The 17,399-nt window shown below is 44.4% G+C and overlaps 1 pseudogene; it reads left to right on the top strand.

Annotated features, from left to right (window-relative positions):
• The first annotated feature begins 16,199 nt into the window (after positions 1–16,199).
• Positions 16,200–17,144, top strand: LOC118832489 (annotated as a pseudogene).
• The last annotated feature ends 255 nt before the right edge of the window (positions 17,145–17,399 follow it).

Raw genomic sequence — 17,399 nt, 5'->3', positions numbered from 1 at the left:
TTATTCTCCTGAGATGGGCAATCAGAACCACTGTTGCATGTTGAGTTAGATGATAAAAACTTTTTTTTTTTCCATCCAACACCATCCAAAGCACACCACTGCTTCAGTGTTCAAGGGGCTGGCTCTCTCATAGGAGCATGACTAAGGCAAACCATCTCTCCTGTCATCATTCTCTCGCTCTGTCTCAGCTGTACAAATGTGACATTTTATGGATAGTGAATAAAGTAGTCACATTATGTGCAGCAGTGGCATTGGGAGACAAACCTTCCAGTCAGACAACCAGGATTTCAGAGATGCTTGGGACAAGGAGCTCTACCCTCTAACACCTCATGATTTTTGGTCCAGACTTCAAGTTTTTCTTGGAGTTGTGGTAGGGATCTCTACTTCCACCTAAGGATGGTCATTATACTTGTTCAGTGTCTCAAACGAGGTAATAGCTATACCAAGCACTTAATACAGTGCCTGGCATATAATTGGTGCTATATAAGATTTATTTCCTTCTTCTACTTCCCCTAATTCATTTCAGTTGCATACTCATTTCTCAGCTATGTTCTCAGTAGCCTTTATTCTTTCAGCAGGTGGTTGGACTGGTTGACCTCTGAGGTGATTTTCATCTCTAAGATGGACTATCTGCTTTTGGATAGATCAGATGAGATAAATCATCTTGGAGATCTTGTTGACCTATGTTTCAATGATTTCAGTTTTTTTCTTTCAATCTTTCTTGCCACCATGCCCTCTATTTGCCTCAATCGTACGGGATAACATTTTATATAATACCATAAAAGTTGTATTACGTACAATAGTGACTCTCGTTGGATGTTCAGCCAGATAGCCAAGAGGTCAGGGATGGTTGGGCTAAGAAAATTTCCTCTCAGACGTCCGATGATTGTTGATCTAGACATTCGTGACATTTCCATGGTGGTGTTGGAGGGGGTCTCTACTGCCATCCAATTGTGTTGGTAACCAAAAATGGGCTCCTTAGCACTTTGTCAACAAGTGCCCTTGGCTAGTTTGGCTTTTTCCCCTGAACTGAATACTGTTTGTATGTTGGATTGGAGTAAGCTTGTCGGCCCCTTCACCTTGCTTCCCTTGCTTAAGCTGATAGAAAGAACCTGTGCTTTCCCGGTCAACCCCTTCACCTTGCTTAAGCAGATTGAAAGAACCTGTGCTTTCCCCGCGTACCTTACACCCCCGCAGAAGCCGGATGGTTAAAAACAGCTTCCATTGGAGCCAGAGGCTGCTACAGCTACAGCCACAGCTGAAGCTGAAGCAGGAGCTGCCGGTAGCAGAGCTGACCTACAGAAGGAAGCTGAACAAGGACTTGAGGCCACTGGGTAATCTTTTTACGATAGAGGGGAATCATGTATATGATTTTGCTGTACACCATCATGCTTCTCCGTGGCCTCCTGGTTACTCTTGTGAGGCGTACTTACTGGGCCTGGAAGCTTTTGATCAATATATCAAAATGGGGATGCTGGTTTGTGGATTGGTTACTGTGGAGCCTAAATATACACTTTGATTCTTCTGCCTCCTACTTTGAGAGTTTCTTATATCCGGCGGTTCCGAACCTTTCAGACATATACATGATCCTCTTTGAGATTATAAACTCTGCCCTCCTAATACACCAATACAGCTCGTTATGCTTAATGTATTGCTCTGAATGTCAAAGAGGATATTCTTTTACCTCTATAAACTTCCCACAGAATGGGAGAATTCCAATAGATAAAAGATGACATTGTCTCACTTCATGATAGAAAGGTAACGGGTGTACAATAGTTACTAATTTTTGGACATAGCTAGTGAGATTTGCATTTTGCTGCTTTTATTTTTTGGTTCTTTTTCTACAGTGTACTGGGCAGTGGGGGGGACAGGATTTGGAAAGTTAATGCTCTTATACATACTTCCCTGAATTGACTTCGATTTCTGAGCTATATATGAACTTTATTCTTCAGGCAGGGGGATGGATTGGTTGACCTCTGATGTCACTTTAATCTGTGAGATGAAATCACTTCTGAGCTATGTAGTTGTTCTTCAGGCATGGGGATAGATTGGTTGACCTTACGGGTCACTTTCATCTCTGAGATTAGAAATCAAAGCTTCTGCTGTACTCAGTGATGGACTGGCTGAGGTAAAAACTGAGGAATCTCACACTTTTGCTCTTCCAACCAACTTCCCACACTCATTAGTACCAAAGACTATAATCGGCCATTCCAAAGTATGAGTCTATCAAATAGAAAAGCAGTGATCTTGCTTCCAACAGTTTTAGCTGCCTCATTTGTACAATGTGTGATATTTTGTGGATTCTGTCCAAAGCAACATATTGTAAAACATAGACTGTTGGCAAAGAACTTTCTGTCTAAACAGCTAATAATACAGAGGAACTTTGGGATAAGGAGCACTGTCCTATAAAAATTCTGGATGATTGTTCCAACAGATTTTCCCTGAAGATTTCCAGGCGTGTTTGAAGCAGAACAACACCACTTCCTTCAAATGCTGCTCACTATACTTGTGGACAGCTCTGACTGATGGGAGTTTTCCTGACATCGAGGGCAAATCTGCAGCTAGCAAGTACCGGTGAAGCATCAAGACTGCAGAGAATTAAAGATGAAGTACAACCCTCATCACCTGACGGAGCAGTGATGGACTTACAATGTAGAAGGAGACAGGCATTTGCGGATATGTTCAATGAGGGGGGTTTGTTTCATTTGACTATATACTTTGATAAAGCATTTCATTTTTCTTTTTGTTTTATGGTGTGTGTGGGAGGGTGGGATGCGGTCTGAACAAGGAAGAAAATCATTAGTTTTAAATACTTGTTGATTTGAATTTAAAAGAATTCAACGGACACGTTGTGGATGAGGCTCATTCTTCGGGAAAGGGGGATGGATTGGTTGACCTATAGTGTTACTGTAACGTTCGAGTAGAAAGAAGCATCTGCTATGCTGATTGGTACATTAGATGAAATAAAAAATCTGAGAGGTCTAACAGGCCTGACTTCAAACGATTGTGGCTTTTGTTCTTTCAACCAACTTTCTCCAGTACTATAAATTCCAATTGTTTGTTAAGGAGCATGAGAATATCATGCACAAAAATTACTATCATGCATCCCTTCTGGACAAGGTGCTCCATTTTGTGGATTTTCTCCAAAAGACCATCTTACTTACGGGGGTTGTTGGTAAAGAACTTTGAAGCAAAACAACTAAAAACATGGAAGGGCTCAACGAATCTTTTTTTATTTACAGAACACAGGTGTTTTTCTTTTATTCTTCATGATTTGCTTTTAAGTCATCAACACAAAAACTTACAGGTGGGTTATCTATCAGCAATCTGGACTTGGTCAGTGCAGATTATAAAAGGAACCATTAGAAAATATCACTGCAGGTTACAAAGATTTAGCACTTACTGAACACCTAGAAAGACAGGATCAGATGGTCAGAATTATACACTGAAAGCTTGCTTATCTTTCATAAACAGACAACAAATCTCTTTACTACAAATGTAGACACCAAACTATCTTTGAGAGTTCAACAGGTTAACTGTCCTGGAAGTAAAATATACAGATAAAACAAATAAAATTGTTGCCTGTAATTGTCCAGATGTAAAAATAAAACTTAAGAACAAGATTTTTAAGAGCCATCATTACACCAAATGCTCATAATATCCAAACTACATGGAATGAAAAGGTTTCACAATATAGAGTTGGACATGAATAATCAACCAAACAGAGCCTAGACTCAACCAAACATAAAGTCAATCCCTGACTTATAACTATTGCAAATTTCTTTAGGATAAATGCTCACACTGATTATTTAACAATCGGCTGTTGAAGCCAGTTAGAACTGGATTCAGCACACTCTTTAAATTTTTTTCACTTTTTTTTCCAAAATCATTTTCCTGTTTTTTTTTTTTTAGTATTTTTTAGTTTTTAACATTGATTCCCATAAGATTTTGAGTTGCAATTTTTTTCCCCATTTCTACCCTCTGCCACCCCAAGATGTCCTATATTCTGACTGCCCCTTTCCCCAGTCAGCCCTCCCTTCTGTCACCCTACCCGCCCCCATCATCCCCTTTCCGTTACTCTCTTGTACAATTAGAGAGATTTCTATACCCTGTTGCTTGTATATTGTATTCCCAGTAGCATGTAAAACACAACTTTTTTTTGAGCATTTATCTTTAGAACTTTGAGTTCCAAATTTTCTCCCTTCTTCCCTCCCCATCCACCTTGAGAAAGCAAGCAATTCAACATAGGCCATACATGTATCATTACGCAGATCATTTCCTATTTTCCTCCATCCTATCCTGTCCCCCTTAGATAAATTTTCTCCCTTAACCCTGTCCCCTTTTCAAAGCATTTGCTTTTCGTAACCTTCCCTCCCATCTGCTCTTCCTTCTATTATCCCCCCTCATCCCCTTCCCCCCCCCACTTTCCTGAAGGGTAAGATACCCAATCGAGCGTGTATGTTATTCCCTCCTAAAGTCAAATCCGTGAGAGAAAGATTCACTCATTCCCCCTCACCTACCCCCTCTTCCCTTCTGACAGTACTACTTTTTCTTGACACTTTTATGTGAGATAATTTACCCCATTCTGTCTCTCCCTTTCTCCTCCCAATATATTCTTCTCACCCCTTAATTGTATTTATTTTTAGATATCCCTTCATATTTAACTCACTCTGTGCCATATATATATATGTATATATATATATAAATGTATACATACGTACACACATACACGAATATGTGTATTTCCTTCAACTACCCTAATACTTAGAAAGGTTTCATGAGTTACAAATATTTTTCCACGTAGGAATGTAAACAGTTCAACTTTAGTAAGTCCCCTAAGATTTCTTTTTCTTGTTTACCTTTTCACACTTCTCGTGATTCTTGTATTTGAAAGTCAAGTTTTCTATTTAGCTCTGGTCTTTCCACTGAGAACGCTTGAAAGTTCTCTATTCAAAGTCCATATTTTGCCTTGAAGCATGATACTCAATTTTGCTGAGTAGGTGATTCTTGGTTTTAATCTTAGCTCCATTGACCTCTGGAATATCATATTCCAAGCCCTTTGATCCCTTAATGTAGAAGCTGCTAGATCTTGTATCATTCTGATTGTGCTTCCACAACACTCAAATTGTTCTTTCTGGCTGCTTGCAGTATTTTCTCCTTGATCTGGGAGCTCTGGAATTTGGCGACAACATTCCTCAGAGTTTTTTTTGGGATCTTTTTCAGGAGGTGATCTGTGGATTCTTTCAATTTCTATTTTAACCCTCTGGCTCTAGAATATCAGGGCAGTTCTCCTTGATAATATTTTGAAAGATGACATCTAGGTTCTTTTTCTGATCTTGGCTTTCACGTAGTCCAATAATTTTTAAATTATCTCTCCTGGATCTATTTTCCAGGTCAATGGTTTTTCTAATGAGATTTCACATGGTCTTCCATTTTTTTCATTCCTTTGCTTCTCTTTTATAGTATCTTGATTTCTCATCAAGTCACTAGCTTCCACTTGCTCCAGTCTCATTTTTAAGGTAGTATTTTCTTCAGTGGTCTTTTGGACTTTCTTTTCCATTTGGCTGATTTCAAGGCATTCTTCTCCTCATTGCCTTTTTGGAGCTCTTCTGCCCTTTTAAGGTGTTGTTTTCTACAGCATTTTTTGAGTCTCCTTTAGCAAGTCACTGACTTGTTTCTCGTGATTTTCTTGCCATCACTCATTTCTCTTCCCAATTTTTCCTCTACTTCTCTCACTTCCTTTTCCAAATCCTTTTTGAGCTCTTCCATGGTCTGAGACCAATTCAAATTTTTTCTTGGAGGCGTTTGATGGAGGCTCTTAGACTTTTGTTGACTTCTTCTGGCTGTATGCTTTGGTCTGAAAAATATTCAATAGTCTGAGTCTTTTTTTCCTGATTGTTCATGTTCCCATCCAACTACTTGACCCTTGAGCTTTTTGTCAGGATATGACTACCTTCAGAGTGGCGAGTTCTCTGTACCAAGCTTCAGGGGGTCTTGCACTGCTGTTTTCAGAGCTACTACCACACAGCAAGCTCTACCACTCCGGTGCTCCTCCTCCCCCAAGAACCGCCAACCAGGACCTGGAGCCAGACCCAAGCAGGGCAAAGCAAGAGAACCCTGCCTCTGTGCCAGCAAAGAGCTCCCTGCACTCCTGCTCTGATCTCGTGCTTGATTCCTCCCACCAGGTGGGCTGGAAGCAGCCGCAAGAGCTTACTGTGGCTGCTGCCCCTGACCCCCCCCCCCTCCCCCGGGGCTGGGGCCGTACCACGCATTTCTCTCACCTCGATCCAGCAGTTTTCCTACTGACCTGCTAAGTTCTTTGGTATTTGTAGGTTGAGAAGTCTGGTAACTGCTACAGCTCAGTGATTCATGTCCCTAAGGCTTGCTCTGTCCAATCTCCTCAGCGCCTGGTGTGTCCTGGGTGGCCCATTCTGGGCTGCGCTCCTCTCCCAGTATGGTGCAACAGACCCTCCCCAGCAACCATCCAGACCACTCTGGTCTGGAGATCTACTTCCCTCTGTTGTTTTGTGGGTTCTGTAGCTCTAGAATTTGTTCAGAGCCATTTTTACAGGTGTTTGGTGGGATTTGGGGGAGAGCTTTAGCGAGTCCCTGTTTTCCAGCCACCATCTTGGCTCTGTCCCCAGGGAAAGGATCTTTACCAAACCCATAATGACTGTGGATCCAGATGCCAACTGTAGGCCTCCAGGAGAAGAGGGAGAGGCAGTATTACCATCTTAGGAGAGCCACTCCACTTTCAGCTGGTCCCCATCCTTTGGACATTCCCCCTATACCCAACTAAAATTTACTGCTAACCAATTGAATGTAACTGTATTGACTGTGCATTTCTGAGCAGTTTTCTAGTTGTTCCTCCATCTCTGATTAAGAGAATGGAAGAATTGACCTCTGAGGTTCCTTTCCTTCCTAAGAGTCTACAAAAAAGTGAACTCCCATACCAGATAGCAGGCTGCATACGGTCAAGTGAGAGATCTCTCAGCTTAGTGACCCCAGAATATTATATTTGCTTTTTTAAGCCATTATAATCCAACACTTACTAGTGCAACTTATTATAATTGGCTGGCTAGTTGGTATGACTGTCACTATGTGATGCCCTTCAGGCACCCAAGTTGTACCATGTTACATTTTATAGATTGTGATAAAAGGAACATGTGCAGTTGAGATTATTGGAATAAAACATTCCAACCAAACAACCGAGAGCTTAAAGATCATTGTGAAAAGGACCAATACCCCACAAATTCCTTCACGATAACTGGTCAAGATTTAGCTTCAAAGAATTCCAGGTAGTTGGGGGGGGATCCCAATGCCATTCTGATGTAGCTTTTTCCATTTATAGATAGGATGGTTTTCCTGACATCTAAAGTTGCCTTTCACAAATACTTGTGATGAACCACACAATTCAACAGGACCAGAGATGCACTACATTGCCCAACTCCCGACAGACAGGTGATACACTTAAAAAGCAGAATGAGATGTGCATGCTTCACTTTAGTTCCTTCCTCCCCTCCCTCCTACTGTTGTTCAGGAGCAGGATGAAGAGAGAGGGAGAGAATCAATGATTGTAAAAATACAGTAGAACTGAATTGAATTTCTTGATCATTTCTGTCTGAAATAAGTTGTAGATGAGTGTCATTGTTTAAGGGGACAGATTGGTTGACTTCTAAGGTCACTTAAGTCTTTGGGTAGTGAACTAGATGAGGTAAATACTCTTGGAGAATTTGGAGGCAAGTCTACGCTTCCATTTTCAACCATCTTTCTTTTGTTTCTGCCAGTCTTTCTCAATCTGTCAAGTGAGCTGTGGGTAGTGGTGGTGGTTTTGGCTGTCCAGTTCTTAGGAGAGTGACCTGAAGACCCACCACCCAGACCTGCTAGGCTGGGACTTTATGCCTTTTGTTTGGATGACTGTTTAATCTTTTCTTTCCTGCTAAGATGCTTTCTATGTTAAGTTTGTGACTGCAAAATACATAGAGAAAGATTACATATTTGATATCCTGATCATGCTAACTCAGAGGACCTTTAAGGAACATGTGGTCTTGTGTGATCTAGCAGGACACTGACCAACAATGGAGTCAAAAAATCAGGGTGTACTTGGGTGCAAAATACTGAATGGGATTTCTTTGTGCCTGTTTACTTATCTGTCAAATAGTAATGTTGCCCACCCCTGGCCCAACCTATCTCAGAGGGCTGTTGTGCAAGTCAAAGTGAGCTTCCCTTGAGTGGTACATGCTGGAAAGAAGCCAGTAATGGCAATGAGAGGGAGGAAGAGTAGTAGAGTCGACTGTAGACTAAGGAGCTGGAACAAAAGAGGACAGGAGAAGCATCTTGGGGGCAGAACGTGATGGAGAAAAACTACCTGGAAAGTCATAGCATAAGGAATGAACCTGAGCCAAGGCCCATGGAAAGCAACCTGCTTGCCCTCATATCAGCAAAAAGAATAGCCATCTCAGTGGCCAGGTGCATATAGGGACTTGGAAGACAGGAAGAAGCTTGTAAGGTGGGTCGAGATGGAGGTAAAAAAGCATGAAGAAGGACAACAAGGAAGTGAATTCTGCTAGACTGCCGATTGTCATGAGGGTTCTGAGAGAAGGAGGTCTGAAGGGAAAAGAGGAAGACCCATTTGTTGTTTGAGAGGGGCAGAGCACAGCAGGAGGACCCCCTCCCTTCCAAGAGATGATTTATGGTTTCCCCAGGGATATTAGCAGCAGCCTGGCAAGAGATCACGTGCTAGGGACCCTGATTCTTAATTCGGCTGGCAAGAACCCAAGGGACTGATTTGCAGTGATACAAATCCCAGAAAGTAAAGAATTTGCCATTAACTTTGAATCTGTGAGGAAAGTGGATTTATTTGGGAGGCAGGATCAAAAAAAGATGTTGCCAGGCTATGAGTCACGTAGCATGTCAGTCTCTGAAGACCCATGAAGCCATGGAGAGGGGGAAGGGGTGGGCACAAACAGGAGGCAACATACTAAAAATAATCCAGAAGCACCAAAAAGGATGTCATTAGAGAAGTGGACACTGGGTTGTACAACCATGTGGCAATATATTAGGAAGGCAGAATTTATGATTTCAAAGAGAATCTCATATGTGCCTAAAAGGTCCGGAACCGCAGGATATAAGGAATTCTCTAGGCAGAAGGCAGGAGAACCAAAACATGTATTTACACTCCACGGTAACAAGCCCACAAACCAGCGTCCCCATTTTGGTATTTTCATCAAAAGCTTCCAGACCCAGTAAGTCCGCCTCACAAGGGTAACCAGGAGGCCACAGAGAAGTGAGATAGTATAAGGCAAAATCGTATACATGCTTCCCCTCTACGGTAAGAAGATTACCCACTGGCCTCCAGTTCCTGCTCAGCACTCCAGTCAGCTCTGCTACCGGCAGCTCAGCTTCGGCTGTAGGCGTCTCTGGCTCCAACCGGAGAAGGAAGAGAGGATCTTCAAGCTGTCCTCTCCTCTCATAGAGTTTTTGACATCATCAAGCGCTGCCTGAACGACCAGGGCCAATTGGTTCTTGACTTGGCCCCTCCCCCTAGCGTAGACCAGGTTAATACACCTCCCCTCAGCCAGCCCCATGACTCATCACACAGGAAGTTCTCTGATTCCTGGCATGGTCGCTGGGCTTCCTGCCCCGGAAGAGCAAGCCCCAGTGTCCAGGGAAGCTCAATGAGGTAAGCTCAGTCATTCAAAGAAAACAAAGTCCATTCTGGTTACAGGCCAGAGTGGCATCCTTCTGGGGTTAAGAGAAAATGAGGAAGGTACTCGATATTCTGAAGGGACCCTTTGTATCACACATAGGGAACGGTTGAGAGACACAGGATATATAACCACAGATTGCACACCATTGGAAGGGGTGCCCTTGTTGGCCGAGTCACTGAAGATACTGGAGCACCAGGGGAAAAAAGCTAGACTACTGGAGAAACTTTGGGGGGTGAGTCCACTGAAACAGGAATGAAATAGTAGATAAGCAGAAATTAACAGCCCCAGTAAAAGTAGCAGATGGGCATTGGGTTTAGCCGGCAGAGCACAAGTGTGAAAGACAACTGTGGCAAGGCAAAAAGTGGGTTTAACCACTTGCCTGTCACCTTCCCTTTATGGGACAGAGATGGCACATAGCTGGAGCAAGACCACAGACCAAGAGCTAGAGAGACCTTAGAGTTCATCCTGTGTGATCCCCCTTTTTACAAATGAGGAAGCCCAGAGAGGGGAAGTGACAAAGCCATGATTTAAACCCAAGTCCTAGAATCCTAAATCCAGCCCTTTCCTTTCAAGGTAGACACACTGCTGCACAGAGGCCAAGGACGCATCCAGCAGGGCAGTCTGGAGCAAGCTGTGTGGCAGGTGGGGCATCCTTACCACCTGTGTGATAAGGAAGGGCATCTCTCTTAAAAGTGCTGGAGAGCTTGGGAGGCAGGCCCAGGAGCCACGGGGAGATAGCACAGCAGTGCAGGTAATATTTGCCCACCAGACTGCAGGGATGTCTCCTGGGGCTGGAAGAGAAGGTTAAGGCAGCAAGAGGGAATACTGGGGTAGTGAAGGGGAGAAATAAAAACGACGGATTTCAGGTCGGTACAGGGAGGAAAAAGAGAGGGAAACAAAACAACTCGGGAAGTACACAATGGGAATGAGGCAAGAACCCAGCAAGAAGTCAGCTCTGCAACATGGAAGGCTGGCAGAGCGGGCAGGCCCTGTCAGGAGGCTGAGGGCCACACCTGGAGGCTCAGGGATCTTCGGGTGTCTCAAGGGTGGGTCCAAACCAAAGTCCACCTCTTACTGCCTGTGAGAGTTGGAATGGGCAAGCCATTTTCTCTGGCTGTGTGCACCCAGTACTTCCCACTTTGGGTGCTCACTTGTTGGTGGAGTACATGGAATCCAGAGGAAATAGAATTGAAAAGCATCCAGCAAGTGCTTCCTCAGTGCCAGGCCCTGTGCTAAGTGCTAGAGATCTGAACACAAGATCAAAAGACAGCTCCATTTTAAGAGGGGAAAACAGCCCATATACAGGGAGTGGTGGCCTGAGAGAGGTATTTGATGAGACAGGCAGGCAGATGGCACAGGACAGCTCTGGCTTTTCTATGACTGGCTGTGTTAAGCTTATGGCTGGTTTTGGACTAGAGTTGGGAGGGGAAGGTGGAAGGGGGCAAGGTATGCCCAAGGTCCAGAGGAGAAGTGGAGGCTAGCACAGGCAGAGTAGCGTGGCAGGAGGATGGCCCAGAAGTGGTATGGCAGGTCTAGGTTCAGGCGATGTGATACAAGGTGAATGCTTACAGACCAGATGCCTGGGGCTCCAGGGATAGTAGCTTGAACAAGTTTTAAACACCAAGCACATATTTAATTCAATAAACATTTAACTCAATACCTCCTATGTGCCAAAGACTGAGCTAGAAATAAAGTGAAATTGTCAAGAACATTCCAAATGTAGGGGACAGCTTGTGCAAAGGTATGGTGGCGGGAGATTGCAGCAAGTACCTTAGATTAGACAGAACACAGAGTTGGAGAAGAGATGGTGAGAGGTGGGGAGTTAACGAACGATAAGTCTCAGTCTACAGAGCTCAAGACAGACTGCGAAAGCTTTTAAATATCAGAGGAATTTGTTTTATTATAGAAGTGACAGGCAGCTGAGGAACACTCTTCAGAAAGGAAGTGCCATGGACACACTGATGCTTTTGACTGATCAGTTTGGCATCTTTGTCATTGACAAGCTGCATGACTCTAAGCAAGTCACTTAACCCCTATAGGTCTTAGTTTCCTCATCTGGTAAAGAACAGGTGTGGGGGAGATGGACTCTAACCTCTCCTCTTGCTGAGTCTATGATATTTGGAAGACAGAGTTGCAGAGAGGAGTGAGTGGATAGAGGGACCCAACGAGGAGGCTGCTTCAGTAGCCCAAATGACGGGTGATAAGGGCCTTCACTGGGGTGGTCATTGTGGTACGGATAGGGGAGATGTGGATTAAGGCAGGAGCTTGCCTGGCTTGTGGCCCAGGATGCTTTCCACCACAGCTGCTGTCTCTATGCAGCCCTGGCCATCCTTTCCTTGGCTGGAAAACTCAAGTGATTTCTCTGCCATCTCTAGACATTCCTTAACACCAAGGGCTTGGTTAACTTTAGACAGGTTTCTTCTCTGGGCTCCTGTGCCCTAAGATAGGAAACTCGGGACCCTCTGGGCATGGTACCTACCCCCTAGCAGTCTTAGCTGGCTGGAACTCTACTCAGAGGGCAGGCTACAGTGATGTAGAGGCCAGTTTGATGTAGGTGCAGTTGGGTTGGCTCAAGAAGCCACCCTTGCCTGTTGAGAGGGTTCAGGAAGAAGAATCCTGGGGCCCACCATGACAAGAGCATTGTGGGAGTGGCAGTCAGCCTCAGGAAAGAACCTCAGGCTCTGGGGAGGAAACAGCCCCTCTCACATGGATTTCTGCCCTGAAGCAAAGCCCTTTTTGCCCTGTACTAGTTCTCACTGTGTCTGCCAGTATGCTTAGACTGACTCCCCACTATTATAAGCAGGCAGTTCACACAACAACAAAAGAAATTCTGTGAAAACATGGAAGATCCTTGAATAAACAAACTGTTAGTCCCAAAGACAGATGGCAGGTAGGTGGTACGAACAGGGGGGCTGGAGTCAGGAAGACCGGAGTTCAAGGCCAGCCTCAGACACTTACCAGATGACTCTGGGTAAGGCACTTCACCTCTGCCTCAGTTTCCACATTATCAAATATAATGATAGCACCTACCTCCCAGGATTGATCACTTGGAGGACAAAACGAGGGGTTTCCATAGCACCTAGATAAACACTAGCTATCCTCATTGTTACTACGTTTCCCAGGATTGCTTCTAATCTCAATAGGAGAGCTCAAGTCTTGTCTTTGCTTGGCTTCAAATCTGGGCTCTGCCCTTATTATCTGTGTGACTTGGGCAATTCACTCCAATTCTCTGGAAAATGATGCGGTTGGACTTAACTGCTAAAGTTACACCCAGTTCTAAATTAAGGAGATTTTTCCCTTTCATATTTCTTGGGGTGGGGGAAGGGAATAGTAACAACAGATCTGATCTTCTGATCTATCCAATGAACACTGATAATGTGTAGTTTCCAACCTGGACATCATCTCTCTTTCAAAAGAGACATAAGGTGTGTGTAATAAAAATCCCAAGTCAATTTTGGGCCTCAGTTTCCTCACTCAAATGTAGTTCATTCTCTCTCCTTTTGCAGCCTCCCGGCTTTGGGTATATGCCCAAGGAACTGTCCTGGGCCCTCTTGTTTTCTCTCTTCCCTGCCCCCAGCTCACATGGGAATGTCTGTGACTCCTACATCTCTATATTCAACCCTAATCACTCTCCTGCTTTTGGAGGGCTGGGACCGTTTTTGTCTGTCTCCCTAGCACTTGTTACAGTGCCTAGCACAGAGTAGGCATTAAACTAATGCTTATTGGATTCCTACCCAATCACTTTTCCCTGAACCACCACCAGCTCCTCCAAGCAGTTTCTCAGATATGATGGGGAAGACTGGCTAGAGGTTTCCATCATTTGGGGTCCCCATCCCCATGTCAATCGAGGGATCCAATCTTTAATGTTTCCTGGGTGCCACTGATCCCTTCCATTTTTACGCAAGTCTGCCTTCAGTTACCAGCCCCTTCCTCTGGCTATCTTTGGCGGGTCCTCCAGCATACAGGGCCCCCAGGCTGCTACCATGCTCCTATATCGGCCAGGGTGAGAAGAGGGGAAAGGAATTTGTTCATCCTTCTGCCAAATTTCCCAGCTGTTGAGAAATTCACTTCAGCTATTCTGGGTACATAATCTCTCACTTTTCCACAACTACTTTTTTCTCTCGTACATCCATCTGAACAACTTGGTTGGCCTGTTTCCCTTCTTTGTAAGTCTGTTCCGGCACTGGTCCTCCAATTCCATGGCCAGGACGCTTCCCACAATCCCCACACCATCCCCTGAGCTCAGGACCGCCAGCTGCCGAGCAGGGCTGCTGCCACCTGGCTGTTCCCCACACAAAGAGTCATTTCTTCACTTCTGGGGAGCAAAGAGGGAGTCACACATTTGCTCCAGTAGCTTCTCCACTGGGGATTGCCTAAGACAGCCAGGCCATTTAGAACTTAAAGGGCTCTGTTGGCATATCAGTCTAGCTCCGGGAATCCCAGCTCCAGAAGAGACCTCAGATCAGTTAGGTCAGTGTCTGTCAACGTAAACTCCACTGTGTTCTCTTAGGTTTTAAGAAGTAAGGATCTTGGGCAATAAAAGCTTTACAGTTTGGGAATAACTTACTACCAACGAGAGGCTGGCGAACCCCGATAGCAGCTTCAAGTCCTTCCCACCCCTCCCCTTTTGCAGGACTCATATGTCAGAAATCTTGAGGCAAAAGTATTATCTAGTATGGCCCACTCCTAGCTGATAAAAATAGACCCTTGGAGGGTGCTGCTCCCAGATGCCTCTCCCCACCATCCAATGCCAAAGTCACTCCCAGATAGTAAATTAAATGCTTGCACACATAGCTAGACAGTCATTTGTCTGAAAGGGATCCAGGGGGGTTTTGGTGACTCAAGGTGAGCCAATGTGTCAAGGTCATGAAGGCAGTAAGTGGCGGAGATGGCAGCTGAGGACCCTTCCACCTCTCAGATGCTGTGATTCTGTTAAAAAAGACCTGATGTGATGCCTTCCCCGTGCCCCCCCCACACACAGGAAGGAAAGCTCAACTCTTGGAAGAGTAAACAGAAGCTGAGAAGCTGCACAATAAGTGAAAAAATTGGAGGAAAGAAGGAAAACCAAAGAGCATATGAAGAGCCTCCAGAGGAGGCTCTAAGCTTGGTGCGTCCTGTCCTGGACCCCTTAGGCAAGCATTCTGGGGAAGGCTATGGGGCCCTCCTTCCAATATGGTTTTTAAACACATAAAATAAAATACACAGGATTATAAGGGAACACAATTATATTTAAATATAGCTATCAAAATAAATTTTTTTTTCCAAATTAATTTTTTTTAAAAAGCTCATGGCCCCAAGTTAAGATCCCCTGTTAAAAAGAGTCCAGGAGAAGGTTCAAACCAGAGGAAAGATGCCACTTCTTGGACATCCTAGAACACAGAAAATTCAGACCCACATAATTTATTAAGTGCCTGTTGCGTGCTAGGCACTGTGCTCAGCTCTGGGGACATAAAGGCTTAAGGAGATTACACTGGACTAGTGAGGAGGCGTTTACAGAGAAGCAAATAAAAATCAGAAAAAAAAATACAACCCAAGCTCCAGAGGCTGCTAAGCGCTGGAAGCCATTCAGAAAGGCCCTTTGTAGTTTCCCTTGAGCTGAGCCTTGAAGGGTTCCATGAGGTGGAGATAAGAACGTTCCAGGGTGAGGAAAAAGTTTATACAAGGGCAAGGAGGTGAGACACATAAAGGCAAGTTCAAAATATGACAGCTGAGTCAGGGAAGAGAAAGAGTCACCTGGAAGTTGGGAAAAAGAGACATCAAGATGGTGCCAACAAGAGTCACCCAAATGACTAAAGAGGCAGTTAGGTGGCACTGCAGTGGATAGAGCACTGGATCTGGACTCAAATACTTAATAGCTATGACCCTGGCCAAGTCACTTCACCCTGTTTGTGTCAGTACTTCCAAGATGGTGTCATTCTGGGAGAAGTATGGTCACTGCTCTTCTGATCTGCACTCCGGTCTTGACAAAGGAAGGGCCCCTTCTGTATCTGCACACTTAGCATTCTTCTCCGCTTTGGTTCTGTGACCAGAGCCCCTCCCTTGCGAGCAACCATCAGCACTCTTCTCTCTGCCCCAGAACTTTGACTCAGAACTGCAGATGGGCAATAGAGTTGCCAGTCAGCACCAGTTGTACCCAGTCCCAGCAAAGGGTGCCCTATAAACTATTCCTGAGCTGTTGTCTGACCCCTTCACTATCTCTGGGCTGAGAGCTACTAAAGCTATTGCTGCTGTTGCCAGTCTGGGCTCCCCAGAGACCTTTCCCATACTTCTGCCCTGGTGTTTCAGACTTTTCCTGCCTCTCCCTTAAGTTTTCTTAGGCTAGAAAAATCTCTCGCCCCGGCTTATTGTTGGCTCTCCTGCTCTAAAATTTGATTTGAGGAGTTATTTTAAAGGTGTTTGGAGGGGAGTGTTGGGAGGGTTCAGCTACGTGGCTGTCCCTAATCCGCCATCTTGGCTCTGCCTCCAGAACTTTTATTCTTGAAGGAAGATAGCATGGGACTATTTTACTACAAAATTCCTTTCTACGAGGCTGTAGGGTGCTGCATTGAGACACCAATACGGATGTGCTTCAAGTTGAAGATTCCACCTTTTGAACCTGGCATCCCCATGAAAGTTCAAATTCAAAGACTGGAAGGCATTCCAATCTGTCAGCAACATTTAATTTGGAATAGCATGGAGCCTGAAGATGACTGCTTGAAGGATTACAACATTTCAGAAGGTTGTACCTTGAAGCTGCCATTAGCTATGTGTGGTGGACTAATAAATACTAGAAGTTACAATGGGAAGACCCTCTTTGGCAAATGGCTAAATACATGGGCTCCAGTGGCAATGAGGTGTGAGAGAAGGTCTCAGATAACCAACAAATCACGTTTTTAGTGTACTGAGATCAGTTGAATTTCTTCCATGTAGTGAATAGGCGAAATGGCACTTTGACACCATTATGTGAATTATTAAGCAGTGGTTCAGTTTATAATTTCTATTCAGATGATAATGATGATTTAGAAATTGAGCCTTCTCCCTCCAGGCAAGAGATAATTGAAAATTCAATCAGTATGAATAAAATGAAGCTATTTAAGGCAAAAATGGAGACCATGAACCTCAGCAAAAAAGCCTAAAAAAAATATTAAGATAAAACCTTGCACCTATGGCTTCTGACCTTTCAGTGGTTCAATGGGAGCTGCTTGTCACAGATTGTCGAGAGTACTCCCCCACATTGGACAGTCTTGCCTACCCTCCACCTAGGAATTTGCATCCTGCTGAAGTTTCCAAGAATGCACTTTCAGCCTTGGCTACTGCTGGTGGCCATTTATGCCATCTATTGCTACTGATTGCCTCAAGGAAGATAACTGGGAGAGGACCACGCTCTCCCCCAAATCGATCAGTAGCATCAAATTACCAGCTAATGTGTCTCATGTTGAATTAGAAAACGCCTAACAACCTATCCCAGATGCTGTGGTGCCTCTTATGTCATCTCTGTCCACAGAGAAATTTTTTCAGAAAATCTAGTAGCAACAACTAGTTGTAAGCCACTGAAGTATCACTTCTCCTGGAAATGGATGCATTAGCTTTGTTAGCACAAGAATGTGGCAGAACAACACATTGGTCCGTACAGCACAGAGAAGGTATACTAACATCTTGTACTTCCTGCTGGGGATAAAGATGTTAAAACCACAGGGCAGCATCATGAGC

The sequence above is a fragment of the Trichosurus vulpecula genome, chromosome X, assembly GCF_011100635.1.
Source record: "Trichosurus vulpecula isolate mTriVul1 chromosome X, mTriVul1.pri, whole genome shotgun sequence".
In the NCBI taxonomy this organism is placed as follows: Eukaryota; Metazoa; Chordata; class Mammalia; order Diprotodontia; family Phalangeridae; genus Trichosurus; species Trichosurus vulpecula.
The sequence above is the reverse complement of the archived record's forward strand: the minus strand, read 5'-3'. Positions and strand labels throughout refer to the sequence as shown.